This window comes from Delphinapterus leucas, chromosome 15, assembly GCF_059928025.1.
Source record: "Delphinapterus leucas isolate spDelLeu-1000000601 "Yukka" chromosome 15, BTC_Dleu_Yukka2, whole genome shotgun sequence".
NCBI lineage: Eukaryota > Metazoa > Chordata > Mammalia > Artiodactyla > Monodontidae > Delphinapterus > Delphinapterus leucas.
In genome coordinates, this window is record NC_143143.1 from 46078899 (window position 1) to 46093410 (window position 14512).

The 14512-nt window shown below is 38.4% G+C and overlaps 1 protein-coding gene across 1 annotated transcript in view; it reads right to left on the bottom strand.

Moving 5' to 3' along the window:
* Positions 1-14512, bottom strand: part of MACROD2 (mono-ADP ribosylhydrolase 2) — a 1987750-nt gene that overhangs the window by 1070064 nt on the left and 903174 nt on the right. The gene's annotated exons all lie outside the window — the stretch shown is intronic.

Below are 14512 nucleotides of genomic sequence, written 5' to 3' on the forward strand. Positions count from 1 at the left end.
CTCCTCCTCTAAGTGCACCAATATACCCTCCTACCCAGATCTCTCCATTAGCTCCGTCCTTATCCACCCGCTTCTCCGTCTGCCTTTTTTCAGCACTAAGAACCTCCTACTTTGCATTGTTTGATATTTATTTACTTAGCCTATCTTCCTTTACTTCCTTAAAGCTTCCTTTGGTAGCTTCCTTCTAAACCACGAAGTGGCAGGCTACATCTTTTTCTTTGGTTTATTTCCTCAGACTAAGTTGGGGGCAGGAGACCCTAAAACAGGGGACCCTGTTCTCCAAGGCAGCTGGTGAGGAGAGGGAGAGGAACACTTGTTCTGATGTAACCACGTCGTCAGGGTCCCCTGGCTATTGGCAGGAGGAGCAGGCTTCCTCACTGCTCGTGGGCAACAGCGGCCTTCACAGCCCTGGGACCTGCCAGGCTTCTTCCCCAGGGCTCTCTCTGTGATCTGATTCACTCTCTGGGCAGCAGAAAAGGGCCAGGCAGACATGGATCTACCATGAAGCCAATTAGTCTTAAGCTTCTGGGCCCTTCACTTGCATGGGTGAGGCCCTAGCAATTTTTTCTTTGCAATGTTGTGTTATTTTTCTTGAAGGGGGCCCTTGAAATTGTAGAAGCTTCTGGACCCACATAACTTGGATCAGCATCCCCTGGAGGAAAGAGGTACCAATATTTGCTGCCAAGGCTTATGACCAGCAGTTTTTATGTGTTTGTTTTATTCTACTCTACTACAGGCACTAGCAAAGACGGACTGGCTAAAAGCATGTGTAATATTTTTCAGGAGGTATTTGAAGAGGTGGTTTATGAGACCTAGAATAGACAAGGGTATTTCTTTACTGGTCAGCACAGAATTGACAAGGACAAGTCATGCAGAAATGGCCTCATGTCTTGTTTAAAGACTAAAGTGTCTTTCCTGTCTCCAGGCATTTGTACTTGATGTTCCCCCAGCTTGGAATGCTCATCCCCCAGATCTACGCAAGGCACATATCCGTCTTCAAAATGTTTTTTACTGATGAATTTATTTATTGAATGTTTGTTTCCCCCACTAGCATGTACGCTCAAGAGGGCAGGGACCTCAACTGTCTTGCTCACTATGGTATCCCTAAGGCCTAGAACAGTGCCTGGCTCCTAGAACAATTAGTATGTGTGGACGAAAGAAAGGAAGGATGAATAGGTGGATGGGTGGGTGGGTGGGTTTGGTGAATGTGATCTAGGTTCAGTATAATATTTACAAAGTCTACTCAGATAATTTTTTAGCACAATACAGAGGAATGTAAATAGTAAAGTTAATGCAAAACAAGTCAACCAATAATATAAAGAATATTACTGATGAATTCAGGGGTCTTAGCACTTTTTCTTCTCTGGAAGCCTGGAGGAATTCAGCATGATCCCTTCAATGACAGCAGTTCAACGGTGGTAGGGAGAGGATTCGAAAGGACAGCTTGGCAGACGGGGGTGAGATAATGAGGCTAAGAAAAGATCCCCAGGCAATTCTGATTTTCCACTCCACACTCCCACATCTAGCTACTGTGGAAAATCCTTGAATTTCTGGGAAAACTCTAAAAGTGTCTAGTGGAATGTCACATACTTTGTGTTGAGGCTGTCGTATCAAGGGATCCCAGATGCCTGTGTTTCAACTGGCTACATTAGGGTCGCCTAGGGAATCAAAAACAACAAAAAAACATGTATGCATTCCTGGACCTCATCTGAGATTGACTGAAGCTCTGGGGCAGGCCTGAAAAATCAGTATATTAGAAATCTTTCCAAGAGGTTCTGAGAGGCAGCTACTGGGTTTGAATGTGCTGTATGACCAAACTGGAATTCAAAAGGACTTTAAAAGACTTGAAGAATGTGCCAAAAAAGACAAGATACATGTGACGCTGAAGTTTCGAATTCTCAGAATCTCTCTAAGGTACTGAAGAAGTTGAGATAAATACAGGATTGAAATATCCAGTGAAAGAATAGGAAATCCTGCCCTGAAGGTATGTGTATATATGTATGTATGTGTGTGTGTAAAGTACAGGATTGGTAAGACTGCACCAAATATCTTACATTTGACCCACTCAGCTTGACCTCTTATTATCACCCTGCACCAAGCCTGGAGGCTGACCTACGTGGACCACAGCAGTGACTTCCCTTGCCCTCTGGCTTCTGGTCAGCCAACAGGGAGTCCCCTCAGGAGACTGGAGGAAGAGAGGAGAGTAAGGTCTGGGCTTTCATTCCCTGAGCCCTCTCTGTTGGAGGTCTGTCTTCAGCTGAAGGTCACAGGCCCTCTACATGATTCTCTCCCTCCAGAGAGTCCCTTTATTAAACATTTCAAGTTTTCCTAATTTGAATGAGTCATTTGTTTTTTGTTGATACTATGATGATACAGATACCTAATCTAATGGGAAGGCAGGTTGAAAGTAGATAGGGTTATGGCTTAGTTGCTGCTTTTAAAAAAGCTAGTGAGAATTCAGCCCTTTTATATTGTCTCAATATGTATCTAGAATCAGGTGTAAGTCCCATGGGTGTACACACCCGGTCTCACCAGAGGTTTAGGTCCATAGGGAACTTTGACATCCTGGAGGGGCCAGAAGGGCAGTCAGATGGCTGGTCAGATGGGTACATTTCTGAGCTCACCTGCCTTGGGGCACCTGCAAGGGGCAGCAGTACATAGTGGCTCTGAGCAGGGACTCTGGGCTGGATTAACTCCTGGCTCTGCTACTTATGAGTGGTACAACCTTAGACAAGTTATTTCACCTCTCTGAGTTCCTGAGCTGTTTCCTTAACTGTAAAGTGGAAATTAATAATAATAATAATAATACCATCTCTCTCATAGGTTATGAGGATTGAATGAGTTACCACCTATAAAACACTTAAAACAGTTCTTAGCACAAAATAAATATTCTATACATATGTTTTAAATAAATAAAATAAAAATTCTCATCCCCATTGTGCAAATTTCAGAGAAAACCAGCAGCTTCCAGAAAGAAAAGTGGCTTACGTTATTTTTTTTCTATAAATAGTCAGGTATTTTTAAGTGGCTAAATATTTTCTGCAGAAATTAGTTTTGTCTACAAAGGGCCATTAACTTATAGATTATGACATTAAGAGTTTGAGACATTGAACCACTTACAACAATTGAAACTTTAAAAATATTTCAGAGGTTAAAAATTCTAATATTTTATTTCTGGGCTAAAATGCAGAGAATGCAGTTTGAAAGAGACACTGCTAGCATTTTAATGATCCACACCAGCCCTGTCCATGTTGCCACAGATCATGATAGTGTGCTCTCTGCTTATATGATTGTAAGAAACCTGAATGAGACTTCAAATTTATCCAAAAAGGATAGTAATTTCCAGCATGGATAAAGAATTGTATTAAAGTTTAAGGTTTCAAAAGCCATGAAGCCTGATGTTGACAACTGTGACAATGCTCACTGAAGGAAAAAAAAAAAAAAAAGAAAAAGGCAGTCATGTCAGAAGAAAATTTCTCTCTGAAAACTACTCATTCTAATCTATTAATATTAATTTAAAAATCCAAACAATTATGTTTGTATAATTGGCATATTTTAATGTAGCTAAAATTATAGTTATATCATTTTCCATCTTTCATTATCATTCTCTCTGTCATTTAATCTTCAACTCTAAATGATCCTTTGAGGTCATTTGGAACTGAAGAACACAGTCCCTGACTTACGATGTTTGGACTTAACGATTTTTCAACTTTGTGATGGTACCAAAGCTATATGCATCCAATAGAAACCATGCTTCAAATTTTGAATTTTGATCTTTTCCTGGTTTAGTGATCCTCTCTCGTGATTCTGGGCAGTGGCAGCGAGCCACGGCTCCCGGTCAGCCACTCGATCCCGAGGGTGAATAACAGGTATACTGACAACCATTCTGTTTTCCACTTTCAGCACAGTACTCAATAAGTTACATGAGATATTCCACTCTTTATTATAAAATAGGCTTTGCGTTAGATGATTTTGCCCACTGTCAGCTAGTGTTAAGTGTTCTGTAACCTAAGGGGATCTGAGCTAAGCTCTGATATTCTGTAGATTAGGTGTATTAAATGCATTTTCAGTTTAAGATATTTTCAATTTATGATGGATTTAGTGGGCTGTAATCCCATTCTAAGATGAGAAAAATACAGAATGGAAGTGTTTGTACAGACATCCATGTTTAAAGAAGAAAGATGGATGACTTTCAAAAGGTTTTTGTGTTGATGCATCAAAAGGGAAGGAAGGAGTTGTACCTATTGGAGAGAAAGAGTAAAGAGAGCCAGGTAATGTGAATGGTTAGGTTTTCCAGTCTACCTGTGCCCAAGGCATGACTCCTGCTTAGCTGAGGGTCGGTGTCATGGCCATCCTTCCAGCTCACTTCCATTCGCTGGAACAGAACAGTGGTTCTAAATGAAAAATTCTTAACTGTGGGTGATATCTGCAGAGCCCCTGACAAGAACTTCCAGCAACTCCATTCCCTCAAGGAATGAGGAACATCATATAAGAGCTGTGCCAATGCCTGGTCCTCTCCTTCCCAGAATCAGGGGCAGCACCAGTTCCGGGAACTTATCCTACCAGGTAAGACCCTAGATTATTAACCGTTCTCTCAGTTCTTCTGTATTTTTAATTGGGAACATTTAATAAATAATTGGAGGCTATGTGGGATGTATTTACTCATTTATATTTATTTTAAAAAAATTATTTGAAGTTCACTTAAAACTTTTTACAGTGTGTCTCCCAAAACTTATCACAAAGTTTCTTAGAGAAAATCATATTTTCTCTGTGTGTATACATTTCCTGGTTGCCTCCTGATTTTTATTGTGTATTAGAAAATGTTCAGAATTCTATAAGAATAGAGACTTCATCTGTCATTTCTGTGACTCCAGTGCCTAGAACAGTGCCTGGGATGTGGTAAGTGCTCCATAAATACTTTTTGAGTGAATAAAAAAACAATATGAACAGAAACTAGGAATGCTGAATACTAATATGGGGCACTAGCTCTGAACAAGGCCGATGGCACATACTTGACAAACATCAGCTCCATCTCCCAACACTGTTAAAAGCTAGGTTCTGTTCACCTCCTCGTCTTACATATGAAACCACTGAGCTAAAGAGAAGGTAAGTAACTCGCCTAGGATCTCACAGCTTAGAAATGGAAGATCTGGAGTTGAACCTGGATAGCTGAAAGCTAGAATCCAAGCTCAGAACCCCACAGCTAATACCAATGTTGCTAATCCCTACTCTTTTTTTTCCCCTATTCAAGTAAACACTTAAAAACTCAGATATGGCTTTTTATACACTGATGGAAAACGAAGTTTTATACACTGATGGAAACAAAGTTTGTGAAAACCAGAAATGTAGTGACTACAATTATTTTCATTTACATACAAACGTATTTTCACTTACATACAAACATACTTACATACATACAAACATATATATATAAAGCACTTACTGATAAGTATAAAAATTCAACAATTAATTTCTCTCATTTTAAACCCCTTCATGAACCTCCCTTACTTTCCCCCTAAGAGGATCGGGTAGCCAAGCAAACCAAACAAAATCATGCCTTGAAGTGTAAGCAATTAATGTGGATGGCTGAAGCTAATGGAAAGCTATTTTTTAAAAACAGGAAGAGTGTTCTTAAGGTATTTTTAGATGTGAAAATAATGTCAGTGTCATTTATTACACATACTTCAAATCCAGTTTTGTCACAAAATGGAGAGCCTTCAGTGAATTTGAGAAGAGGGGCTTGAGAATGTGGCCCACATTATATGTTGATTTTTCCATGGTTGTTTCATACAGACAACATCCTTCAGAGAGTTGCCCCTTCTGGCAGGTGGCATCATGCATGCATGCGCATGACTCATATAGGATGGTGGGGACTTAGCACCCATGCTTTGGCTCTAAGCACCTTTAAAACGTTCCCAGCCAGGCTGGCAGGAGACCTGAATTTTAATCTCGGCTTTGATACTAACTAGCTATGTGATCTTGGGCAAATCACTTAACTATTCCTTGCTTTGGTTTCTGCAAAGTTGGATTAGGTGACTCTTAGATACCTTCCAGAACTAAAAATATCTTTCAATTCACTACATTTTAAAGATTTTATTCTTAGTAAAATTCTAAGTCCTAACTTACGATTATCTATATCTCTCATATCTTTTTTTTTTTTTTTTTTTTTAATGCTTCACAAGTTTGTTGACAAATGAATAGAAACATTTTGGTAAGTGACCTACCAGGGTTTCTTAGGGTTTGGTTACTTGGCAAGGTTGTAGGCCTGTGAGGACAGAATGCTTATTCTGCACCTACATTGTCATGAAGCCCAACTACTTCTGGATCTGATGGGATGGTGGCATAAAATGGTGACATAGCAACACCCCTGAGCTCTTACAGCCTGTGGGCAAGACAATGCATAAATGTGTCTACCCAGAATTTAGCATAACATCCATGTTTCTGCTCAACCTAGGAAATCCAGTTTTTCTTTTGGGTGCCATGGATGTCAACACAGAAAATGCGGGGCATCATAAGAATGGACTCAGATTAAAGGGGTCTGAGGGCAACAGCACTGTCTAGCCATTCCTGGGTTAACAAGTAAAGTTGATCCCCAGCATTTTGCAGAGTTGATTACATAAAACCTGGGTACCTCAAAGAGAATTTTGATCAAGTGCATAAGAAAAAAGCAATTATTTTCTGCAAATAGTAATAGAACTCCCGGAAAAAGAAAGTGACCTTCTAACATGGGCCAATGTAGAGTAAAAATAGCCAAGGTTTACAGACAGATTTACAGAACTTGGACAAGGTTGAGTCTAGAACAGAACAAAATGGAAATATTCCTTCAGGCATTCCTTAAGGAAATAGAACTAGACTTTAATATCTGAACCCATGGTACACCCACTGAAGTCTGTTTTGTATATTTACAGTTAAATTAATATGAAATACAATGTACATAGTTCTTATTCCAAAGGAGAGGCTTGCTCATTCCTAACCAATGCTTTTATTACCTTTATAAAGTTCTGCATTACAAAATACCTTACAGAAGATATGGCTACACTTGGATCTTTGGACTAGATGAGTCCTACCTGTTTATTTTAGTAAAAACTCTAATGTCCAAGACAAGGAGTAGGGAAAACCAAGTAAGCAACTCTGGTCTTTACAGATCACTGACTCAGTAAGTCTCACTTCTGTCTGGGTGTGCTTACATTTTTTAAAAAATAATGCACAGTAGTCAGATGTACAGATAATTGCAACAGCTGTAATACCTTTCAGTCCAATCCCATCAGTGGCAGATAAGGACAATCAGCAACCTTTACAACTTACTTTCCAGCTTACTTTCACAGCTATAGTTCAGAAGATAAAGAGCTAAAAACCATATTTCTCAAGTTGCCTTAGGGCTGGCATGTAATATGGATCCCCCAAGAAGATTCAACTGTGTGAATCTTGAAGATGAAAGTAAACAACATAGTGTATCAGCTGCATGAAAGGATGGCTCTTTAAGAAAGCATGGTGGCAGAGTATTTAGTTCTTTTAAGGAGCTGTGTCAGAGTACCTAAACCTTAATGTAATATGTGTCAAGATCTGGGTTGTAGCAGCAGTGGTGGTTCTGCTCAGACACTCCGTGTTGCAACTGAACATTTTTCAAGTTATGTCATCCTTGGCTGTATTATTCTCTGCCTGAACTATACAGAATGGATTCTGTAGTAGGCAACCAAGTATGCTGATGACATATGGTCTATGCTGTGGTCTTCCTTTTCCCTGCTTCTTAAAGCTCTATCCTCTGGCAGGACCAGCTGTAATAACTTTTTTTTTGTCCTTTTACTTTACTTCAGAAGACAATCTCTTACCTTAAGATCCACCTACACTATATCTTGGGAAGTATATCTTAAATGGGTAGAAAAGGCAAGATTCTACTGAAACTATTTTATATATCTCTATATAATATATAAATACTATATATATTTATATGTACAAATATATAAGGTGAATTTTCTTTTTCAAATAATATATAATATATATGGCTTGATGAATATCCAAGAAATTGAACACTAGGAGCTTTTCTCCCACAATAATGCAAAGAGTGAACTGACAATAACAGTAGGTATTTTATTAAAATCCACATTCACTGGAATCACAAAAAGCCCAATATAATTATCACCAATCTGGTAAAGCTGTGAAGTTAGTTAATTTTATTTCTTGAAGCATTCAGAATGTTTCAAGTAAACTCTTATAATGAGCCATTGCCTTTGTCTTTTTTTTTTTTTTTTTTCCTCCCTTTTCCAGCCCACATAAAAATGACAAACACAAGATACAGCAGGCTAGAGCTTTTTTCCCCTCCTCGGGAAGAAAAATATTCATGTCAATTGGAAGAGTTGAAATTGCATCCAGCAGTTTGGGTTGGCTCTAATTTCAACCTCCTGTGATATTCCACTCTTATTCATTCAAGTAATCTCTCTGGCATGGCAATACTAGGTTTGTCTTTTTCATATAATTTTTTGGAGCTGCATGAGCATTCAAACATACTGCTTCCTTTAAAAAAATATACTTCAAAAACTTCTCAATTAATAAAAATAGTGAAAGACACCCTAGTACTACCTATAGAAAACTCTAAATTGAGGCAGAATTGTGACGATGGGAACCAGAAAGATGGGGAAAAGAAAACTAACACCACCAAGTGGCTACTCGTTGCCTTACTGATTCAGATATGTTGTTTTATTTGTGAGAAGCCAAATAACTTGTCCAAATTCACAGCATACCACAGAGATAAGACTGGAGCCCAGAACCGTCTGTCTCCAAAGTCATTTCCATTAGACTCACCAGAGCTGTCAGGAACATGTTTCATAAATCCCTGTGAATCAGACAATGGATAAATCCTGTCCTGTATCTCTCCCTTTGCATCTCCTCCAATGAGGTACACCAAGACATCTTGTTCAGAGAATATAATTTAAGATACATGGTCAAATAATCAAATGCAAATACTGCTGTACAATAAATGTAAAAGGTCATGTGAACACAGCAGAGAATGTTGTCATACTGTGTGCAGAAGGAAGATTGGCAAAGCACGTTCCATACTATGAATCACAAATCTCTGAACGACCAGGGTTTCTGGGGAATATAATAGCTCAAAAGTCTCATGTGCAAAGAACCTTATAAGTTAAGCCTTCTATGTGTATCCTGCCAACTTCCAACAGGGGAAATGTCATTTTCCTTTGTAAAGATGATGACGCAGGCAGAACCAATGGACAGAGACCGAAACATGTAATGGCCTTTTAAACACTGGCACTTTGATGATTAAGTCGTGCCATCAGAAAATTCCTCAAATTTTTCATTGCAGAACAGCATTCAGGCAATCAGGCACAGTGGATAAAGTAATCATTATGTGTAACCCCTATGTGAGGCTAATTTTCTGAAGCTAAGATCAATCTGGGGCAGTAAGTAAGTAAGGTGAGTTTTTTTTTTTTTCCTGGACTTATTATCCCTGTAGCACCACAATGTTATATAACAGAAGACTAAAAAGTATAAAGAAAGCATTTGGAAATGGGCATAAATTCAACCAGAACTGTTAACTCCCATATATCAAAAGGGCAAAAGGAAAAACCCAGAAGAGCTTATCCTCTGGTGAATACAGGATATGGAAACAGATTTTCTCTAAAGATGGCAATAAAAGACCAGTACTACCTAGTTCCAACCACCTGCCTCATGAGGAGAAGTGAATAAGGGAAAAAAAAAAAAAGTGCCAACACATTATATTCAGAAGGGGAGCTATTTAACCCAACCTTTAAATATCAGAGTCTGAGGAGGCAAGGCATTTGGGAATATAAAGCATATTCCAGGCTGATGGTGCTTATTAGATTGGTAGCTTTCCTTTCAGCCTTCCTTATGTTTTTCATATCTGTTTTAATGCCAGTAACTTGGGACAAGCAGAGAACAGAAAGGGTGATAGAAAACAGTAGCATTTTTGCTTTCATCTGTGTGTCTTCAGATCAGAGATTAGGCTCCGATTTCAGTCTAGGTGCTAGTGTCTGTTGAAGGAGGGTAAAGAGCCAGCACCAAGAGCATATTTGCTTGAGTCTCCCTATTCCCTACCCCAGACAGTTCTGATTCAGACTGAAGTGCTAACAACTACATATAGAAGGGTGATGAGTCTGTCTCCACAAAGGATCTTAGATAAATGCTCTCATCTGCCCTTCCCTAGTTCATAATCACATCATTCTCATTCCTTTGATACTGCTTAGACTTTCTATATGTGTGATATTTAACTCTGCTTCCATCTAGTAGTATTTTTATGGTTTTATATTATATGCTTAAGTTTAAAAACAAAACATGATTTTAATTATAAACCAATTTCACGAAAACTAAAAATAGCCTTGATCTAATTTAAAACACTTTTACAGAAGTTGAAAAGAGACACAATCTATAAGGAAAATCAGCTCATCATGGTATACAATATATATGACCTAAAAGACTCAGAAAGGATTGCTCATAAGTTAGAACTTTTTTTTTCTTTTAATGACCAACAGTCATAATCTCTTTCCAGACTGAGCACTGATGAAAAAATACAGAGAAATATAAGATGAATCATTTTATACTTTTATGGAGATTCTCCTCTTTCTCCCCCAGTCTGAGAAATCCTGAGGCAGATGGCCTGTAATTCACAATGGTCCTGGAGGCCCTGGAGGCAATCACCCCGTCTTAGATGTTTCAACAAGATAGACCCCTGGAGTAAGTATGCAAAAGAAAAAAAAACACGCTGTTTGCTCATCTCAGAGTTAAAGATAATTCTCAGATACTCCTACTTCCTGGACAGCTCTGAGTTAATGTCATATTCTGGAGAAATTTAAAGTATTCTATAGCAAATTGGAAGCAGTTGCCTCTCCAGAGTTAACTCTGTCTGAGAACATCAGCCCCCTCCTCCTTGGCTCAGACTCTTCAGATTATTTATTTCCTGCCATATTTTCCATAATTCATATCTTCAAATGAAAAGGGTGGGGGGGGAACAAAGGAATCAATAGAAAAGGAACTGTTGGCTTAGGTTATCATGTAAATCTTAAGGAGAACATCACTTGCCATGGTAATTCATTCATTCAAATAATATTTATTGACAGCCTGCTATATTCTAGAGGATACAGTACCAAATGTGACAGACAAAATCCCTGTACTCATAAAGCATACCTTCCAGTGGGAGAGACAGACAATAAACAAATTGAGCAATATGCCTGGTATGTCTAATGGCAATAAGATATAAAGACAAATAGGAAAAGGAGAGAACTATGGAATGACCAATTGTTGCTATTTTAGGTAGGGAGGCTATGGAAGACTATACTTACAAAGCTGAATTTTAGGTAGAAACCTGAAGGAAGTGGGGGAAGGAAAGAAAGAGATTTCCAGGTGATGGGAGAGGAAGATTTGTGAAGCTGGGGTGGAGTGGGTGGGAGGAAAACAGCAGGAGATGAGGTAGGGCCTTGTGGACTTTGTAAGGACTTGAATGAGACTGAGGAGTCAACAGAGGGTTTGAAGAAGAGGAGAGACATGATCTGACTTACATTTTTCAAAGAATCACTCCAACTGCAATGTTGAGAATAGCCTATAGGGGACAAAGGTCTGAAGCGAGGAAAAGATCAGGAGAATAGAGCAGTAAACCAAGTGACAGATGGTGATGATCAAGATGACTGGACCAGAGTAGAGTTAATAAAGTGATGTGAGAAATGATCAGATATTGCGTATATTTTGAAGGTAGAACCAACAAGATTTTCTGAGAAATCGAGCATAGAAGTTAAGAGAAAGAGGGTAAAGATTTTAGCCCGAACTATGGAAGAATGGGATTGCCAAGGACTGAGAAGAGAAAAACTGGGAGAAAGTATGTATGTGTATATTCTGGAGGGTCAGCAAAGTACTAAATAAGAAATTCTAATTTGGAGATGACACATTTCAGATGCTTATTACAGATTCAAGTGGCAATACTGAGTAGGCAGTTGAATGTACACATCTGTAATTCAGAGGAAAGGTCTGAAATGAAACGTAAATTTATGATTTATTAGCATATAAAGCCCTGAGTTTAGCTGAGATCACCAAGAATGAATGTTGATAGGTAAGAATTCAAGGATTTAACCCCAGAGCTCTTCAATATTAAAGGGGCAGTGATACAAGTGAGAACCAGCAAAAGAGATGGAAAAGAACAGTCAGTGAGGTAGGAGGAATCCAAGTGAGGAAATTGTTTCATGTGGGAGGAGCAATCAACTGTGTAGAGAACTGACAGTTGGCAACTGGGCTATAAGACAAGGATAAAGAAGAGCTTTTTAATCTCCAGCTCTGACCTTTCACTCAAAAGCAAAAGCTTTTGTAGAAATACCCTGCTCCCTTAGAGAAATGTCCTGCTTATACTTGTAACACTTAGGAAGCAAATTATTTTACTTAGATTGTATTGAAATTCTGTTGATAGTTCATGGTTTAAAATGAAGTCCCTAAACCATATGCTCAAAATACCCCCAGGATTTTATATTCTTTACTGGCTGAGGAAATTATTCAATAAAAGGAAATCATCTCAGTGACTGTGTTATTAGGAATGTAGTTTAGTGATTTTCCAGGAAGATGGATTACCTGACCCAGATGGATAATTTTCTTAGTCTGGTACCATTCAAGCTAATAAAAATCAGTTCTAGTCACTATTTATGACCATTTACCATTTCCATGCTGGATATCATTGTATTGTCTGGGCTTCAAGGAAGCTCTAGATTTAATGGACAAAGATCACCTTAAAAGGTCAAGATCCCCAAAAGTTAATGAATCAAATTTCTGTCCAGCAGCATATTTTAACAGTATCCAGGGGTATATAAGTGCAGACACCACTGTTTTCCAGATGTAATGATAAAATAATTTGGAATATACAAACTGATTTACTAAGTTCTAGAATATTATTTGACTTGCATATTCAAGTCCTACTTAAATGTGCATGTGTTAGAGATGGCTAGTAAGTCATGTATTTTTCTCTACCTAGTCACCTTAAGAATACCCAGGCATTATAGAACTAGAACAAAAAATCTTAAAATTTGTATGGAGACACAAAAGACCCTGAATAGCCAAAGCAATCCTGAAGGAAAAAAACGGAGGTGGAGGAATCAGACTCTCTGACTTCAGACTATACTACAAAGCTACAGTAATCAAGACAATATGGTACTGGCACAAAAATAGAAATATAGATCAATGGAATAGGATAGAAAGCCCAGAGATAAACCCACGCGCCTATGGTCAACTAGTCTATGACAAAGGAGGCAAGGATAGTCAATGGAGAAAAGACAGTCTCTTCAATAAGTGGTGCTGGGAAAACTGGACAGCTACATGTAAAAGAATGAAATTAGAACACTCCCTAACACCATACACAAAAATAAACTCAAAATGGATTAAAGACCTGAATGTAAGACCAGACACTGGAAAACTCTTAAAGGAAAACATAGGGAGAATGCTCTTTGACATAAATCAAAACAAGATCTTTTCTGACCCACCTCCTAGAGTAATGGAAATAAAAACAAAAATAAACAAATGGGACCTAATGAAACGTAAAAGCTTTTGCAAAGCAAAGGAAGCTATAAACAAGATGAAAAGACAACCCTCAGAATGGGAGAAAATATTTGCAAATGGATCAACAAAGAATTAATCTCCAAAATATATAAACAGCACATGCAGCTCAATATTAAAAAAACAAACAACCCAATCAAAAAATGGGCAGAAGACCTAAATAGACATTTCTCCAAAGAAGACATGCAGATGGCGAAGAGGCACAACATCACTATTAGAGAAATGCAAATCAAAACTACAGTAAGGTATCATCTCACACCAGTTAGAATGGGCATCATCAGAAAATCTACAAACAACAAATACTGGAGAGGGTGTGGAGAAAAGGGAACCCTCTTGCACTGTTGGTGGGAATGTAAATTGATACAGACACTATGGAGAACAGTGTGGAGGTTCCTTAAAAAACTAAAAATAGAATTACCATATGATCCAGCAATCCCACTACTGAGCATATACCCAGAGAAAACCATAATTCAAAAAGATGCATGCACCCCAATGTTCACTGTAGCACTATTTACAATAGCCATATTTACAATGCCCATCGACAGATGAATGGATAAAGAAGATGTGGCACATACGTACGATGGAATATTACTTGGCCATAAAAAGGAACAAAATTGGGTCATTTGTAGAGATGTGGATGGACCTAGAGACTGTCATACAGAGTGAAGTGAGAAAGAGAAAAACACATATCATATATTAACACATATATGTGGAGTCTAGATAAATGGTACAGATGAACCAGTTTGCAAGGCAGAAATTGAGACACAGATGTAGAGAACAAATGTACGGACACCAAGGGGGGAAAGTGGGGGTGAGGGTAGTGGTGGGATGAACTGGGAGATTGGGATTGACATGTATACACTAATATGCATAAAATACATAACTAATTAAAAAAAAAAAAAAGAATACCCAGGCAGAAGAAAGAGAGAGAGTGAGAGGGAGGGAGGGAGGGAGGAAG